The sequence below is a fragment of the Argopecten irradians genome, chromosome 12 (assembly GCF_041381155.1).
Source record: "Argopecten irradians isolate NY chromosome 12, Ai_NY, whole genome shotgun sequence".
Classification (NCBI taxonomy): domain Eukaryota; kingdom Metazoa; phylum Mollusca; class Bivalvia; order Pectinida; family Pectinidae; genus Argopecten; species Argopecten irradians.
The window spans coordinates 38,987,427-39,001,511 of record NC_091145.1 but is presented as its reverse complement, the minus strand read 5'-3'; the positions used below and the strand labels follow the sequence as shown (position 1 = coordinate 39,001,511).

The 14,085-nt window shown below is 41.7% G+C and overlaps 2 protein-coding genes across 2 annotated transcripts in view; both read right to left on the bottom strand.

Moving 5' to 3' along the window:
* Positions 1-14,085, bottom strand: part of LOC138304940 (general transcription factor 3C polypeptide 1-like) — a 363,966-nt gene that overhangs the window by 185,375 nt on the left and 164,506 nt on the right. The gene's annotated exons all lie outside the window — the stretch shown is intronic.
* The window catches only part of LOC138304941 (FMRFamide receptor-like), a 312,390-nt gene that overhangs the window by 149,167 nt on the left and 149,138 nt on the right, over positions 1-14,085 (bottom strand). Inside the window, exon 4 of the mRNA XM_069245357.1 lies at positions 5,144-5,273. The gene's annotated coding sequence lies outside the window, so the exon portion shown is untranslated. The remainder of the gene's footprint in view (positions 1-5,143; positions 5,274-14,085) is intronic.

The following is a 14,085-nucleotide window of genomic DNA, read 5'->3' as shown; positions in this document are numbered from 1 at the left end:
AGGAAACGATTCTTACACAAAAATCTGCCATTTTCAGCAATGTTTCCATGGTTACAGAAACAAGAGGCCCAGAGGGCCTGTATCGCTCACCTGGTTTGTAATACCAAGTAATGTTCTGAATACAGGTTCATTGTTTCTTTTCTGAAGGAATTTTAATATTAACCTCTAAATCCCCTGATCCAAGGATGTTTATGGCCAAATTTGGTCACAATCCAAGCAAAACTCTAGGAAAAGAAGTGATTTATAGGATTTACCTCTATTTCCCCTATTGGGCCCCACCTGTCCTGCCCTCTAGGGGCCAGAGTCAAAATTCATACAAGTTCTGTTCCCCTTCCCCCAAGGATGTTTGTGGCCAAATTTGGTTACAATTCATGTAGAGCTCTAGGACATGTAGAGATTTAAAGGATTTACCTATATTTCCCCTATTGGGCCCCGCCCCTCCTGCCCCCAGGATGTCAGAGCCAAAATTTATACAAGGTCTGTTCCCCCTCCCCCAAGGATGTTTTTGGCCAAATTTGGTTACATTCCATTCAGAACTCTATGACAAGTAGCGATTTAAAGGATTTACCTTTATTACCCCTATTGGGCCCCGCCCCTCCTGCCCCCGGGGGACCAGAGCCAAAATTTATACAAGTTCTGTTCCCCTTCCCCCAAGGATGTTTGTGGCCAAATTTGGTTACATTCCATTCAGAACTCTATGACTAGTAGCGATTTAAAGGATTTACCTCTATTTCCCCTATTGGGCCCCGCCCCTCCTGCCCCCAGGGGACCAGAGTCAAAATTTACACAAGTTCTGTTCCCCTTCCCCCAAGGATGTTTGTGGCCGAATTTGGTTACAATTCATGTAGAACTCTATTACAAGTAGCGATTTAAAGGATTTACCTCTATTTCCCCTATTGGGCCCCGCCCCTCCTGCCCCCAGGGGACCAGAGCCAAAATTTATACAAGTTCTGTTCCCCTTCCCCCAAGGATGTTTGTGGCCAAATTTGGTTACATTCCATTCAGAACTCTATGACTTGTAGCGATTTAAAGGATTTACCTCTATTTCCCCTATTGGGCTCCGCCCCTCCTGCCCCCGGGGGATCAGAGCCAAAATTTATACAAGTTCTGTTCCCCTTCCCCCAAGGATGTTTGTGGCTAAATTTGGTTACAATCCATGCAGAACTCTAGGACAAGTAGCGATTTGTAGGATTTACCTCTATTACCCCTATTGGGCCCCGCCCCTCCTGCCCCTGGGGGACCAGAGCCAAAATTTATACAAGTTCTGTTCCCCCTCCCCCAAGGATGTTTGTGGTCAAATTTGGTTACAATCCATGCAGAACTCTATGACTAGTAGCAATTTAAAGGAAATGTTGACGGACGGACGGACGGACGGACGGACGACGGATGCCGCACCATGACATAAGCTAAAAAGTACAAAAAGTGAAAATCTTTAAATAGCAAAAGGCACTACTAGACCATAAGACCAATGTGTCTATGAAGTTTTGTGGAAATATCTCTTCTGGTTTTAGTGTTATGCTCTGGAAACAAACCTGGTAGAAAAATATGATGTTTTCAGCAATGTTTCCATGGTTACAGAAAAAATGCAAAAAATGAAAACCTAAAAATAGCAAAAGGCACTACTAGACCATAAGACCAATGTGTGTATGAAGTTTTGTGGAAATATCTCTACTGGCTTTAGATTTATGCTCCGGAAACCATTCGTACGGACGGACGGACGGACGGGCGGGCGATAACAAAACTATGTTTGTTTACACAACAAATACATTAATTTGTGTTTGTAGGTTTCTCTCTTTTTTTCTCTCTCAGTCAATATTCATTTTTTTAATTTTTTTTTACAGTCGATAATTCTTTTGGAAATCAAGAACTTAATAATAATTACACAACTCCAAGTTCCAATTCTAATAATTAGGTTGACCACAGCGACTTCCTGGCTTTTATTAGAACATCTGTATCACAGTTCGATCATCATAAGGTATGGCCCAGGTATCATGTCACTGTCACACCATTAACAAACCAACAATTTATTGTCAACAAGATTCACATATCCATAAATGTCATTGAAAATTGATATTCAAATCAATTTCCAAACACAATTTAAAAAAAAAAAGAATTTAACTTTGGCAACATGACGTCTTCCTTTTTATATTGCAAAAGAATATTGTGACTTGATTCACATATATTCAAATGTGCACTAAAAATGGTCAAGTTACTTTGGCGGTCTCAGGCTACTTCAATGGTAAGTTCAACCATCATGGTCCTGCCATAATACCTAAACCAATATCAGTTTAAGTTTTTATTTCTAAAACTCAGGTCTTTGGAAGAGGAAAAAACTTACACAATCTTAATTCATCTGTAGCTTGATTATCTGGTTTCTGTAAAAGTTGTTTATTTATTTTTGTTCAACTTCATTTGAAGGCAAGGGATAACATGATGCATAATGGTGGACAAAGGTTGATGATGGCAGCTAGGTCATTGGAGACTTGTGTCAAATGATGTAAAAAGGTAAATGTCAACTAAACTTATACACAATGCGCTGAACATCTCTGACCATAATTACAGTGATCTATTAGGATGTAGGGTTAGTATTACAACTAACACATAATCAGAGATTAAACATAAAAAGCTATATATACATTCTCATTAGTGATGACACAAAGGACATATCCCTGTGCTTTCTTCATTACACAAAGGAACCATCAATGTTCATCAGCTTAACCTAATCAACTATTTTATTTACAGTCTTTTTATCCACAAACCATTCTCTGGCCTCAGTACAGGGCGACACCTGATAGTTCTCTCATCACGAGGCGACGGTCTGACATAGGACTGATGAACGTGTCCTGTATTATATAAATATTGGTGACAGGATGAGCGATCAGAGGCCATTGATGGTCTGTGAGATCAATGTCAGTGTGTCCTAATACCTAGGACTCAATCACCTCTACTGGACATTGGCTCCATGGCCCAAGGTACATCACCAGAGATACAAGGACACTTGATAAAGCATCATAGCAACTGGTACAACACCATAGCAACTGGTACAGCACTATAGAAACTGGTACAGCATCATAGCAACTGGTTCAGCACCATAGCAATCGGTACAGCACCATAACAACTGGTACAGCACCAAAGCAACTGGTACAGCACCATAGCAACCGGACCAGCATCATAGCAACCAGTAAAACATCATAGCAACCAGTAAAACACCATAGAACTGGTACAGACCATATAGCAACTGGTACAGCACCATAGCAACTGGTACAGCACCATAGCAACTGGTACACACCATAGCAACTGGTACAACACATATAGCAACTGGTACAACACCATAGCAACTGGTACAAGCACCATAGCAACTGGTACAGCATATAGCAACTGGTACAGCATCATAGCAATCGGTACAACACCATAGCAACTGGTACAACACCAAAGCAACTGGTACAGCACCAAAGCAACTGGTACAGCACCATAGCAACCGGACCAGCATCATAGCAACCAGTAAAACATCATAACAACTGGTACAGCATCATAGCAACTGGTACAACACCATAGCAACTTGTACAACACCATAGCAACTTGTACAACACCACAGCAAATTGTACAACACCATAGCAACTGGTACAACACAATAGCAACTGGTACAGCAGCACCATAGCAACTGGTACAGCATCATAACAACTGGAACAGCATCATAGCAACTGGTACAACACCATAGCAACTTGTACAACACCATAGCAACTGGCCCAGCATCATATCAACCGGTATAACACCATAGCAACTGGTACAGCACCGTAGCAACTGGTACAGCATCGTAGCAACTGGTACAGCACAACAGCAACTGGTTCAGCACCATAGTAACTGGCCCAGCATCATAGCAACCCGTACAACACCATAGCAACAGATACAGCATCAAGGCAACTGGTATAACAAATAGTACAGCATATGGAAACTGGTACAGCACCATAACAACTGACACAGCACCATAACAACTGATAAAGCACCATAAGCAACAGATACAGCATCAAGGCAACTGGTATAACAAATAGTACAGCATATATAAACTGGTACAGCACCATAACAACTAATACAGCACCATAACAACTGATACAGGACCATAAGCAACTGGTAAAGCACTATAGCAACTGGTACAGCATCATAGCAACTGATACAGCAGCATAGTAACTGGTTCAGCACAATAGCAACTGGTACAGCACCATAGCAACTGGTAAAGCACCATAGCAACTGACTGGTACAGCATCATAACAACTGGTACAGCATCATAGCAACTGGTACAGCAGCATAGTAACTGGTTCAGCACAATAGTAACTGGTACAGCACCATATCAACTGGTAAAGCACCATAGCAACTGATACAGCAGCATAGCAACTGGTAAAGCACCATAGCAACTGACTGGTACAGCATCATAACAACTGGTACAGCATCATAGCAACTGGTACAGCAGCATAGTAACTGGTTCAGCACAATAGCAACTGGTACAGCACCATAGCAACAGATACAGCATCAATGCAACTGGTACAGCACCATAGCAACAGGTACAGCACCATAGCAACTGGCACAGAACTATAACAACTGGTACAGCACCATAACAACTGATAAAGCACCATAATAACCCATACAGCGCCATAGCAACAGGTCCAGCACCACAGCAACTGATAATGCACCATAACAACTGGTACAGCACCAAAACATCTGGTACAGCACCATTACAACTGGTACAGCACCATAACAACTAGCACAGCACCATAAAAACAGGTACAACACCATAACAACCAAGACAACAGCACCATAGCAACTGTTACAACACCACAGCAACTGGCCAAGCACCATAGCAACCTATACAGCACCATAGCAATTGGTACAGCATCATAGCAACTTGTACAGCACCATAGCAACTGGTTCAGCACCATAGCAACTGGCACAGCACCATAACATCTGATAAAGCACCATATAAACTAGTACAGCACCATAGCAACTGGTGCAGCACCATAGCAACTCGTACAACACCATAGCAATTGCTTGATTTCAATAGTGCAATATATTACAGAACCAATAAAAATCTATCGCAGAACACAAACAAAATAGTGTAGTTTGTAAGACAAAAGAACATGCAGCCACTTACCGATGTTATTCTGCTCATTATTTTCGATAGCTGTAGTACCTAATTGAAGTTGCTAGCTGAATCATTGTAATTGTAGACCTCACACTTCATTTTAGATATCTACCATCATAACAATGGCACAGTGTCAGATCTGAAATGTAACAAAAAGTAAAAAGTTTTAATTTAAACATACTGTAACACAAAACTACAGGAAGATTAAGTTAGGTGAATTTATATAGAGCAGAAAGTGAGACAATGGCTGGTGGATTTCGGACCGATTTCCTAGTTTTTCAGACTCACAGTCTCTCTTTGTTCTATTTTTGTGTACAAATCAGATATGTATTTGATGTAACAGGTTTTTTTCTATCAACTTAATGGTAGTTTAGACCAATGATTTCCCAGCCTACATGTATGATTGACACTAGATACCATTTCTGATACCTCTAGTGTGTAGCTAGCATGATGACTGTATGCTTTTTCTGACAGCTACTGATGTGCTGGGCTTATTAATAGTTTAAAACATACAAACATTTTTACTTAATAAACAGTCTTGTCCATCAACATCAGGGTAAATAACTACATGTAGTTCTAAAATCCGACAACAAGTCTACAAATCATTCTCTTGTCAAGTCGATGAGAGAAACTTAACATTTGGTACATTTAACTAAAGGGGTTTTTTCATTTATATAAAGATATCTGAAAATGTGTATTTTCTCATATACATATAGTTTATAGTACCATAGTACCGAATCATCACACAGGGAATACAAACACGTACTAACAAACGTTATGTCAACAACAGTACAAGTAACCCAATACATGACAGAATGAATCCCTAGCTCTCATATAGACATTACAATATACCAGACAGTATTCATATGAATACACTGTCAGAATGTAATAATGTCTATATGAGAGCTAGGGATCCATTCTGTGATATCTGTATGAATACTGTCTGGTATGTTGTAATGTCTATATGAGAGCTAGGGATCCATTCTGTCATGTCTGTATGAATACTGTCTGGTATATTGTAATGTCTATATGAGAGCTAGGGATCCATTCTGTCATGTCTGTATGAATACTGTCTGGTATATTGTAATGTCTATATGAGAGCTAGGGATCCATTCTGTCATGTCTGTATGAATACTGTCTGGTATGTTGTAATGTCTATATGAGAGCTAGGGATCCATTCTGTCATGTCTGTATATGAATACTGTCTGGTATGTTGTAATGTCTATATGAGAGCTAGGGATCCATTCTGTCATGTCTGTATGAATACTGTCTGGTATGTTGTAATGTCTATATGAGAGCTAGGGATCCATTCTGTCATGTCTGTATGAATACTGTCTGGTATGTTGTAATGTCTATATGAGAGCTAGGGATCCATTCTGTCATGTCTGTATGAATACTGTCTGGTATGTTGTAATGTCTATATGAGAGCTAGGGATCCATTCTGTCATGTCTGTATGAATACTGTCTGGTATGTTGTAATGTCTATATGAGAGCTAGGGATCCATTCTGTCATGTCTGTATGAATACTGTCTGGTATGTTGTAATGTCTATATGAGAGCTAGGGATCCATTCTGTCATGTCTGTATGAATACTGTCTGGTATGTTGTAATGTCTATATGAGAGCTAGGGATCCATTCTGTCATGTCTGTATGAATACTGTCTGGTATGTTGTAATGTCTATATGAGAGCTAGGGATCCATTCTGTCATGTCTGTATGAATACTGTCTGGTATGTTGTAATGTCTATATGAGAGCTAGGGATCCATTCTGTCATGTCTGTATGAATACTGTCTGGTATGTTGTAATGTCTATATGAGAGCTAGGGATCCATTCTGTCATGTCTGTATGAATACTGTCTGGTATGTTGTAATGTCTATATGAGAGCTAGGGATCCATTCTGTCATGTCTGTATGAATACTGTCTGGTATGTTGTAATGTCTATATGAGAGCTAGGGATCCATTCTGTCATGTCTGTATGAATACTGTCTGGTATGTTGTAATGTCTATATGAGAGCTAGGGATCCATTCTGTCATGTCTGTATGAATACTGTCTGGTATGTTGTAATGTCTATATGAGAGCTAGGGATCCATTCTGTCATGTCTGTATGAATACTGTCTGGTATGTTGTAATGTCTATATGAGAGCTAGGGATCCATTCTGTCATGTCTGTATGAATACTGTCTGGTATGTTGTAATGTCTATATGAGAGCTAGGGATCCATTCTGTCATGTCTGTATGAATACTGTCTGGTATGTTGTAATGTCTATATGAGAGCTAGGGATCCATTCTGTCATGTCTGTATGAATACTGTCTGGTATGTTGTAATGTCTATATGAGAGCTAGGGATCCATTCTGTCATGTCTGTATGAATACTGTCTGGTATGTTGTAATGTCTATATGAGAGCTAGGGATCCATTCTGTCATGTCTGTATGAATACTGTCTGGTATGTTGTAATGTCTATATGAGAGCTAGGGATCCATTCTGTCATGTCTGTATGAATACTGTCTGGTATGTTGTAATGTCTATATGAGAGCTAGGGATCCATTCTGTCATGTCTGTATGAATACTGTCTGGTATGTTGTAATGTCTATATGAGAGCTAGGGATCCATTCTGTCATGTCTGTATGAATACTGTCTGGTATGTTGTAATGTCTATATGAGAGCTAGGGATCCATTCTGTCATGTCTGTATGAATACTGTCTGGTATGTTGTAATGTCTATATGAGAGAGCTAGGGATCCATTCTGTGATATCTGTATGAATACTGTCTGGTATGTTGTAATGTCTATATGAGAGCTAGGGATCCATTCTGTCATGTCTGTATGAATACTGTCTGGTATGTTGTAATGTCTATATGAGAGCTAGGGATCCATTCTGTCATGTCTGTATGAATACTGTCTGGTATGTTGTAATGTCTATATGAGAGCTAGGGATCCATTCTGTCATGTCTGTATGAATACTGTCTGGTATGTTGTAATGTCTATATGAGAGCTAGGGATCCATTCTGTCATGTCTGTATGAATACTGTCTGGTATGTTGTAATGTCTATATGAGAGCTAGGGATCCATTCTGTCATGTCTGTATGAATACTGTCTGGTATGTTGTAATGTCTATATGAGAGCTAGGGATCCATTCTGTCATGTCTGTATGAATACTGTCTGGTATATTGTAATGTCTATATGAGAGCTAGGGATCCATTCTGTGATGTCTGTATGAATACTGTCTGGTATGTTGTAATGTCTATATGAGAGCTAGGGATCCATTCTGTCATGTCTGTATGAATACTGTCTGGTATGTTGTAATGTCTATATGAGAGCTAGGGATCCATTCTGTCATGTCTGTATGAATACTGTCTGGTATGTTGTAATGTCTATATGAGAGCTAGGGATCCATTCTGTCATGTCTGTATGAATACTGTCTGGTATGTTGTAATGTCTATATGAGAGCTAGGGATCCATTCTGTCATGTCTGTATGAATACTGTCTGGTATGTTGTAATGTCTATATGAGAGCTAGGGATCCATTCTGTCATGTCTGTATGAATACTGTCTGGTATGTTGTAATGTCTATATGAGAGCTAGGGATCCATTCTGTCATGTCTGTATGAATACTGTCTGGTATGTTGTAATGTCTATATGAGAGCTAGGGATCCATTCTGTCATGTCTGTATGAATACTGTCTGGTATGTTGTAATGTCTATATGAGAGCTAGGGATCCATTCTGTCATGTCTGTATGAATACTGTCTGGTATGTTGTAATGTCTATATGAGAGCTAGGGATCCATTCTGTCATGTCTGTATGAATACTGTCTGGTATGTTGTAATGTCTATATGAGAGCTAGGGATCCATTCTGTCATGTCTGTATGAATACTGTCTGGTATGTTGTAATGTCTATATGAGAGCTAGGGATCCATTCTGTCATGTCTGTATGAATACTGTCTGGTATGTTGTAATGTCTATATGAGAGCTAGGGATCCATTCTGTCATGTCTGTATGAATACTGTCTGGTATGTTGTAATGTCTATATGAGAGCTAGGGATCCATTCTGTCATGTCTGTATGAATACTGTCTGGTATGTTGTAATGTCTATATGAGAGCTAGGGATCCATTCTGTCATGTCTGTATGAATACTGTCTGGTATGTTGTAATGTCTATATGAGAGCTAGGGATCCATTCTGTCATGTCTGTATGAATACTGTCTGGTATGTTGTAATGTCTATATGAGAGCTAGGGATCCATTCTGTCATGTCTGTATGAATACTGTCTGGTATGTTGTAATGTCTATATGAGAGCTAGGGATCCATTCTGTCATGTCTGTATGAATACTGTCTGGTATGTTGTAATGTCTATATGAGAGCTAGGGATCCATTCTGTCATGTCTGTATGAATACTGTCTGGTATGTTGTAATGTCTATATGAGAGCTAGGGATCCATTCTGTCATGTCTGTATGAATACTGTCTGGTATGTTGTAATGTCTATATGAGAGCTAGGGATCCATTCTGTCATGTATGAATACTGTCTGGTATGTAATGATATACTGGCCATTCTGGTCTGTATAATAGTTGTAATGTCTATATGAGAGCTAGGGATCCATTCTGTCATGTCTGTATGAATACTGTCTGGTATGTTGTAATGTCTATATGAGAGCTAGGGATCCATTCTGTCATGTCTGTATGAATACTGTCTGGTATGTTGTAATGTCTATATGAGAGCTAGGGATCCATTCTGTCATGTCTGTATGAATACTGTCTGGTATGTTGTAATGTCTATATGAGAGCTAGGGATCCATTCTGTCATGTCTGTATGAATACTGTCTGGTATGTTGTAATGTCTATATGAGAGCTAGGGATCCATTCTGTCATGTCTGTATGAATACTGTCTGGTATGTTGTAATGTCTATATGAGAGCTAGGGATCCATTCTGTCATGTCTGTATGAATACTGTCTGGTATGTTGTAATGTCTATATGAGAGCTAGGGATCCATTCTGTCATGTCTGTATGAATACTGTCTGGTATGTTGTAATGTCTATATGAGAGCTAGGGATCCATTCTGTCATGTCTGTATGAATACTGTCTGGTATGTTGTAATGTCTATATGAGAGCTAGGGATCCATTCTGTCATGTCTGTATGAATACTGTCTGGTATGTTGTAATGTCTATATGAGAGCTAGGGATCCATTCTGTCATGTCTGTATGAATACTGTCTGGTATGTTGTGTGTAATGTCTATATGAGAGCTAGGGATCCATTCTGTCATGTCTGTATGAATACTGTCTGGTATGTTGTAATGTCTATATGAGAGCTAGGGATCCATTCTGTCATGTCTGTATGAATACTGTCTGGTATGTTGTAATGTCTATATGAGAGCTAGGGATCCATTCTGTCATGTCTGTATGAATACTGTCTGGTATGTTTTAATGTCTATATGAGAGCTAGGGATCCATTCTGTCATGTCTGTATGAATACTGTCTGGTATGTTGTAATGTCTATATGAGAGCTAGGGATCCATTCTGTCATGTCTGTATGAATACTGTCTGGTATGTTGTAATGTCTATATGAGAGCTAGGGATCCATTCTGTCATGTCTGTATGAATACTGTCTGGTATGTTGTAATGTCTATATGAGAGCTAGGGATCCATCATTCTGTCATGTCTGTATGAATACTGTCTGGTATGTTGTAATGTCTATATGAGAGCTAGGGATCCATTCTGTCATGTCTGTATGAATACTGTCTGGTATGTTGTAATGTCTATATGAGAGCTAGGGATCCATTCTGTCATGTCTGTATGAATACTGTCTGGTATATTGTAATGTCTATATGAGAGCTAGGGATCCATTCTGTCATGTCTGTATGAATACTGTCTGGTATGTTGTAATGTCTATATGAGTAGCTAGGGATCCTATTCTGTCATTATCTGTATGAATACTGTCTGGTATGTCTGTAATGTCTATAGGATTGAGATCAAGGGATCCATTCTGTGCATGTACTGTATGATACTGAATCTGGTATGTTGATTAACCGTCCAAGTATGTCTTCCTTTACAAACATCAATAAGCTATGAAGGTGTCATAAGATGGAATGTTTGGGCTGTTTACATACTGATCTCAACATCAAGTCTGAGCATCCATGAGCAGAGTGTTTAAGAACACCTGTTCCAAGGCTGGTCTGTACTAACTAGATCTAAATATCCCCCCCCTAACAGCTTTTCCAATTGGAACAGATCCCCCTGTTCCAAAGGCTGGTCTGTCACTAACTAGATCTCCGAGCTCTTCACCTTGTACAAAAGAACAATCCAAGGCTACACTAAAGAATCATGTGTTTGAATCAGAACAACCTGTTCCAAGAGCTGGTCTTTACTAACTAGTTCCAAGGCTGGTCCTAGTCTCCGAGCTCCCCCCTCTACAGCTTGTTGGACAGAACACCTGTTCCAAGGCTGGTCTGTACTAACTAGATCTCCGAGCTCCCCCCTCTACAGCTTGTTGGACAGATCTCCTGTTCCAAGGCTGGTCTGTACTAACTAGATCTCCGAGCTCCCCCCTCTACAGCTTGTTGGACAGAACACCTGTTCCAAGGCTGGTCTGTACTAACTAGTGTTCCAAGGCTGGTCTGTACTAACTATGTACTAACTAGATCTCAAAGGCTGGTCTGTACTAAGTAGATCTCCGAGCTCCCCCCTCTACAGCTTGTTGGACAGAACACGTGTTCCAAGGCTGGTATGTACTAACTAGATCTCCCAGCTCCCCCCTCTACAGCTTGTTGGACAGAACACCTGTTCTAAGGCTGGTCTGTACTAACTAGATCTCCGAGCTCCCCCCTCTACAGCTTGTTGGACAGAACACCTGTTCCAAGGCTGGTCTGTACTAACTAAATCTCTGAGCTCCCCCCCTACAGCTTGTTGGACAGAACACCTGTTCCAAGGCTGTTCTGTACTAACTAGATCTCTGATCCCCCCCTCCCTGTACAGCTTGTTGGACAGATCTCCTGTTCCAAGGCTGGTCTGTACTAACTAGATCTCCGAGCTCCCCCCTCTACAGCTTGTTGGACAGATCTCCTGTTCCAAGGCTGGTCTGTACTAACTAGATCTCCGAGCTCCCCCCTCGACAGCTTGTTGAACAGAACACCTGTTCCAAGGCTGGTCTGTACTAACTAGATCTCTAAGCTAACCCCTCTACAGCTTGTTGGACAGAACAACTGTTCCAAGGCTGGTCTGTACTAACTAGATCTCCGAGCTCCCCCCTCTACAGCTTGTTGGACAGAACACCTGTTCCAAGGCTGGTCTGTACTAACTAGATCTCCGAGCTCCCCCCTCTACAGCTTGTTGGACAGAACACCTGTTCCAAGGCTGGTCTTTACTAACTAGATCTCCGAGCTCCCCCCACTACAGCTTGTTGAACAGAACACCTGTTCCAAGGCTGGTCTGTACTAACTAGTGTTCCAAGGCTGGTCTGTACTAACTAGATCTCCAAGGCTGGTCTGTACTAAGTAGATCTCCGAGCTCCCCCCTCTACAGCTTGTTGGACAGAACACCTGTTCCAAGGCTGGTCTGTACTAACTAGTGTTCCAAGGCTGGTCTGTACTAACTAGATCTCCAAGGCTGGTCTGTACTAAGTAGATCTCCGAGCTCCCCCCTCTACAGCTTGTTGGACAGAACACCTGTTTCCAAGGGTGGTCTGTACTAACTAGATCTCCCAGCTCCCCCCTCTACAGCTTGTTGGACAGAACACCCTGTTCCTGTCTGTAACTAACTAAGGCTGCTTGTTGACAGAAACACCTGTTCCCAAGGCTGTCTGTACTAACTAGATCTCCGAGCTCCCCCCCTCTACAGCTTGTTGGACAGAACACCTGTTCCAAGGCTGGTCTGTACTAACTAGATCTCCGAGCTCCCCCCTCTACAGCTTGTTGGACAGAACACCTGTTCCAAGGCTGGTCTGTACTAACTAGATCTCCGAGCTCCCCCCTCTACAGCTTGTTGGACAGAACACCTGTTCCAAGGCTGGTCTGTACTAACTAGATCTCTGAGCTCCCCCCTCTACAGAGTTGGAGAGATCTCCTAACTAGATCTCCAAGCTTGCTCCCCCCTCCTACAGCTTGTTGGACAGAACAACTGTACCAAGGCTGGTCTTTACTAACTAGATCTCCGAGCTCCCCTCACTACAGCTATGTGTGGGCTCCACCTGTTCCAAGGCTTGGTCTGTACTAACTAGCATCTTTCCAAGGCTGGTCCTGTACAGAACTAGACTCTTCCAAGGCTGGTCTGTTACTAAGTAGAGACTCCGAGCTCCCCCCACTACATGCTTGTTGGGACAGAACACCTGTTCCAAGGCTGGTCCAAGGCTTGGTCTGTACTAACCTAGATTTCTGGTCTGTACTAAGAGAATCTCCGAGCTCCCCTCTACAGCTTGTTGGACAGAACACCTGTTCCAAGGCTGGTCTGTACTAACTAGATCTCCGAGCTCCCCCCTCTACAGCTTGTTGGACAGAACACCTGTTCCAAGGCTGGTCTGTACTAACTAGATCCCCCCTCTCCGAGCTGGTTCCTCTACTAACTAGATCTCCCAGCTTGTTGGACAGAACACCTGTTCCAAGGCTGGTCTGTACTAACTAGATCTCCGAGCTCCCCCTCTACAGCTTGTTGGACAGAACACCTGTTCCAAGGCTGGTCTGTACTAACTAGATCTCCGAGCTCCCCCCTCTACAGCTTGTTGGACAGAACACCTGTTCCAAGGCTGGTCTGTACTAACTAGATCTCCGAGCTCCCCCCTCTACAGCTTGTTGGACAGAACACCTGTTCCAAGGCTGGTCTGTACTAACTAGATCTCCGAGCTCCCCCCTTCTACAGCTTGTTGGACAGAACACCTGTTCCAAGGCTGGTCTGTACTAACTAGATCTCCGAGCTCCCCCCTCTACAGCTTGTTGGACAGAACACCTGTTCCAAGGCTGGTCTGTACTAAC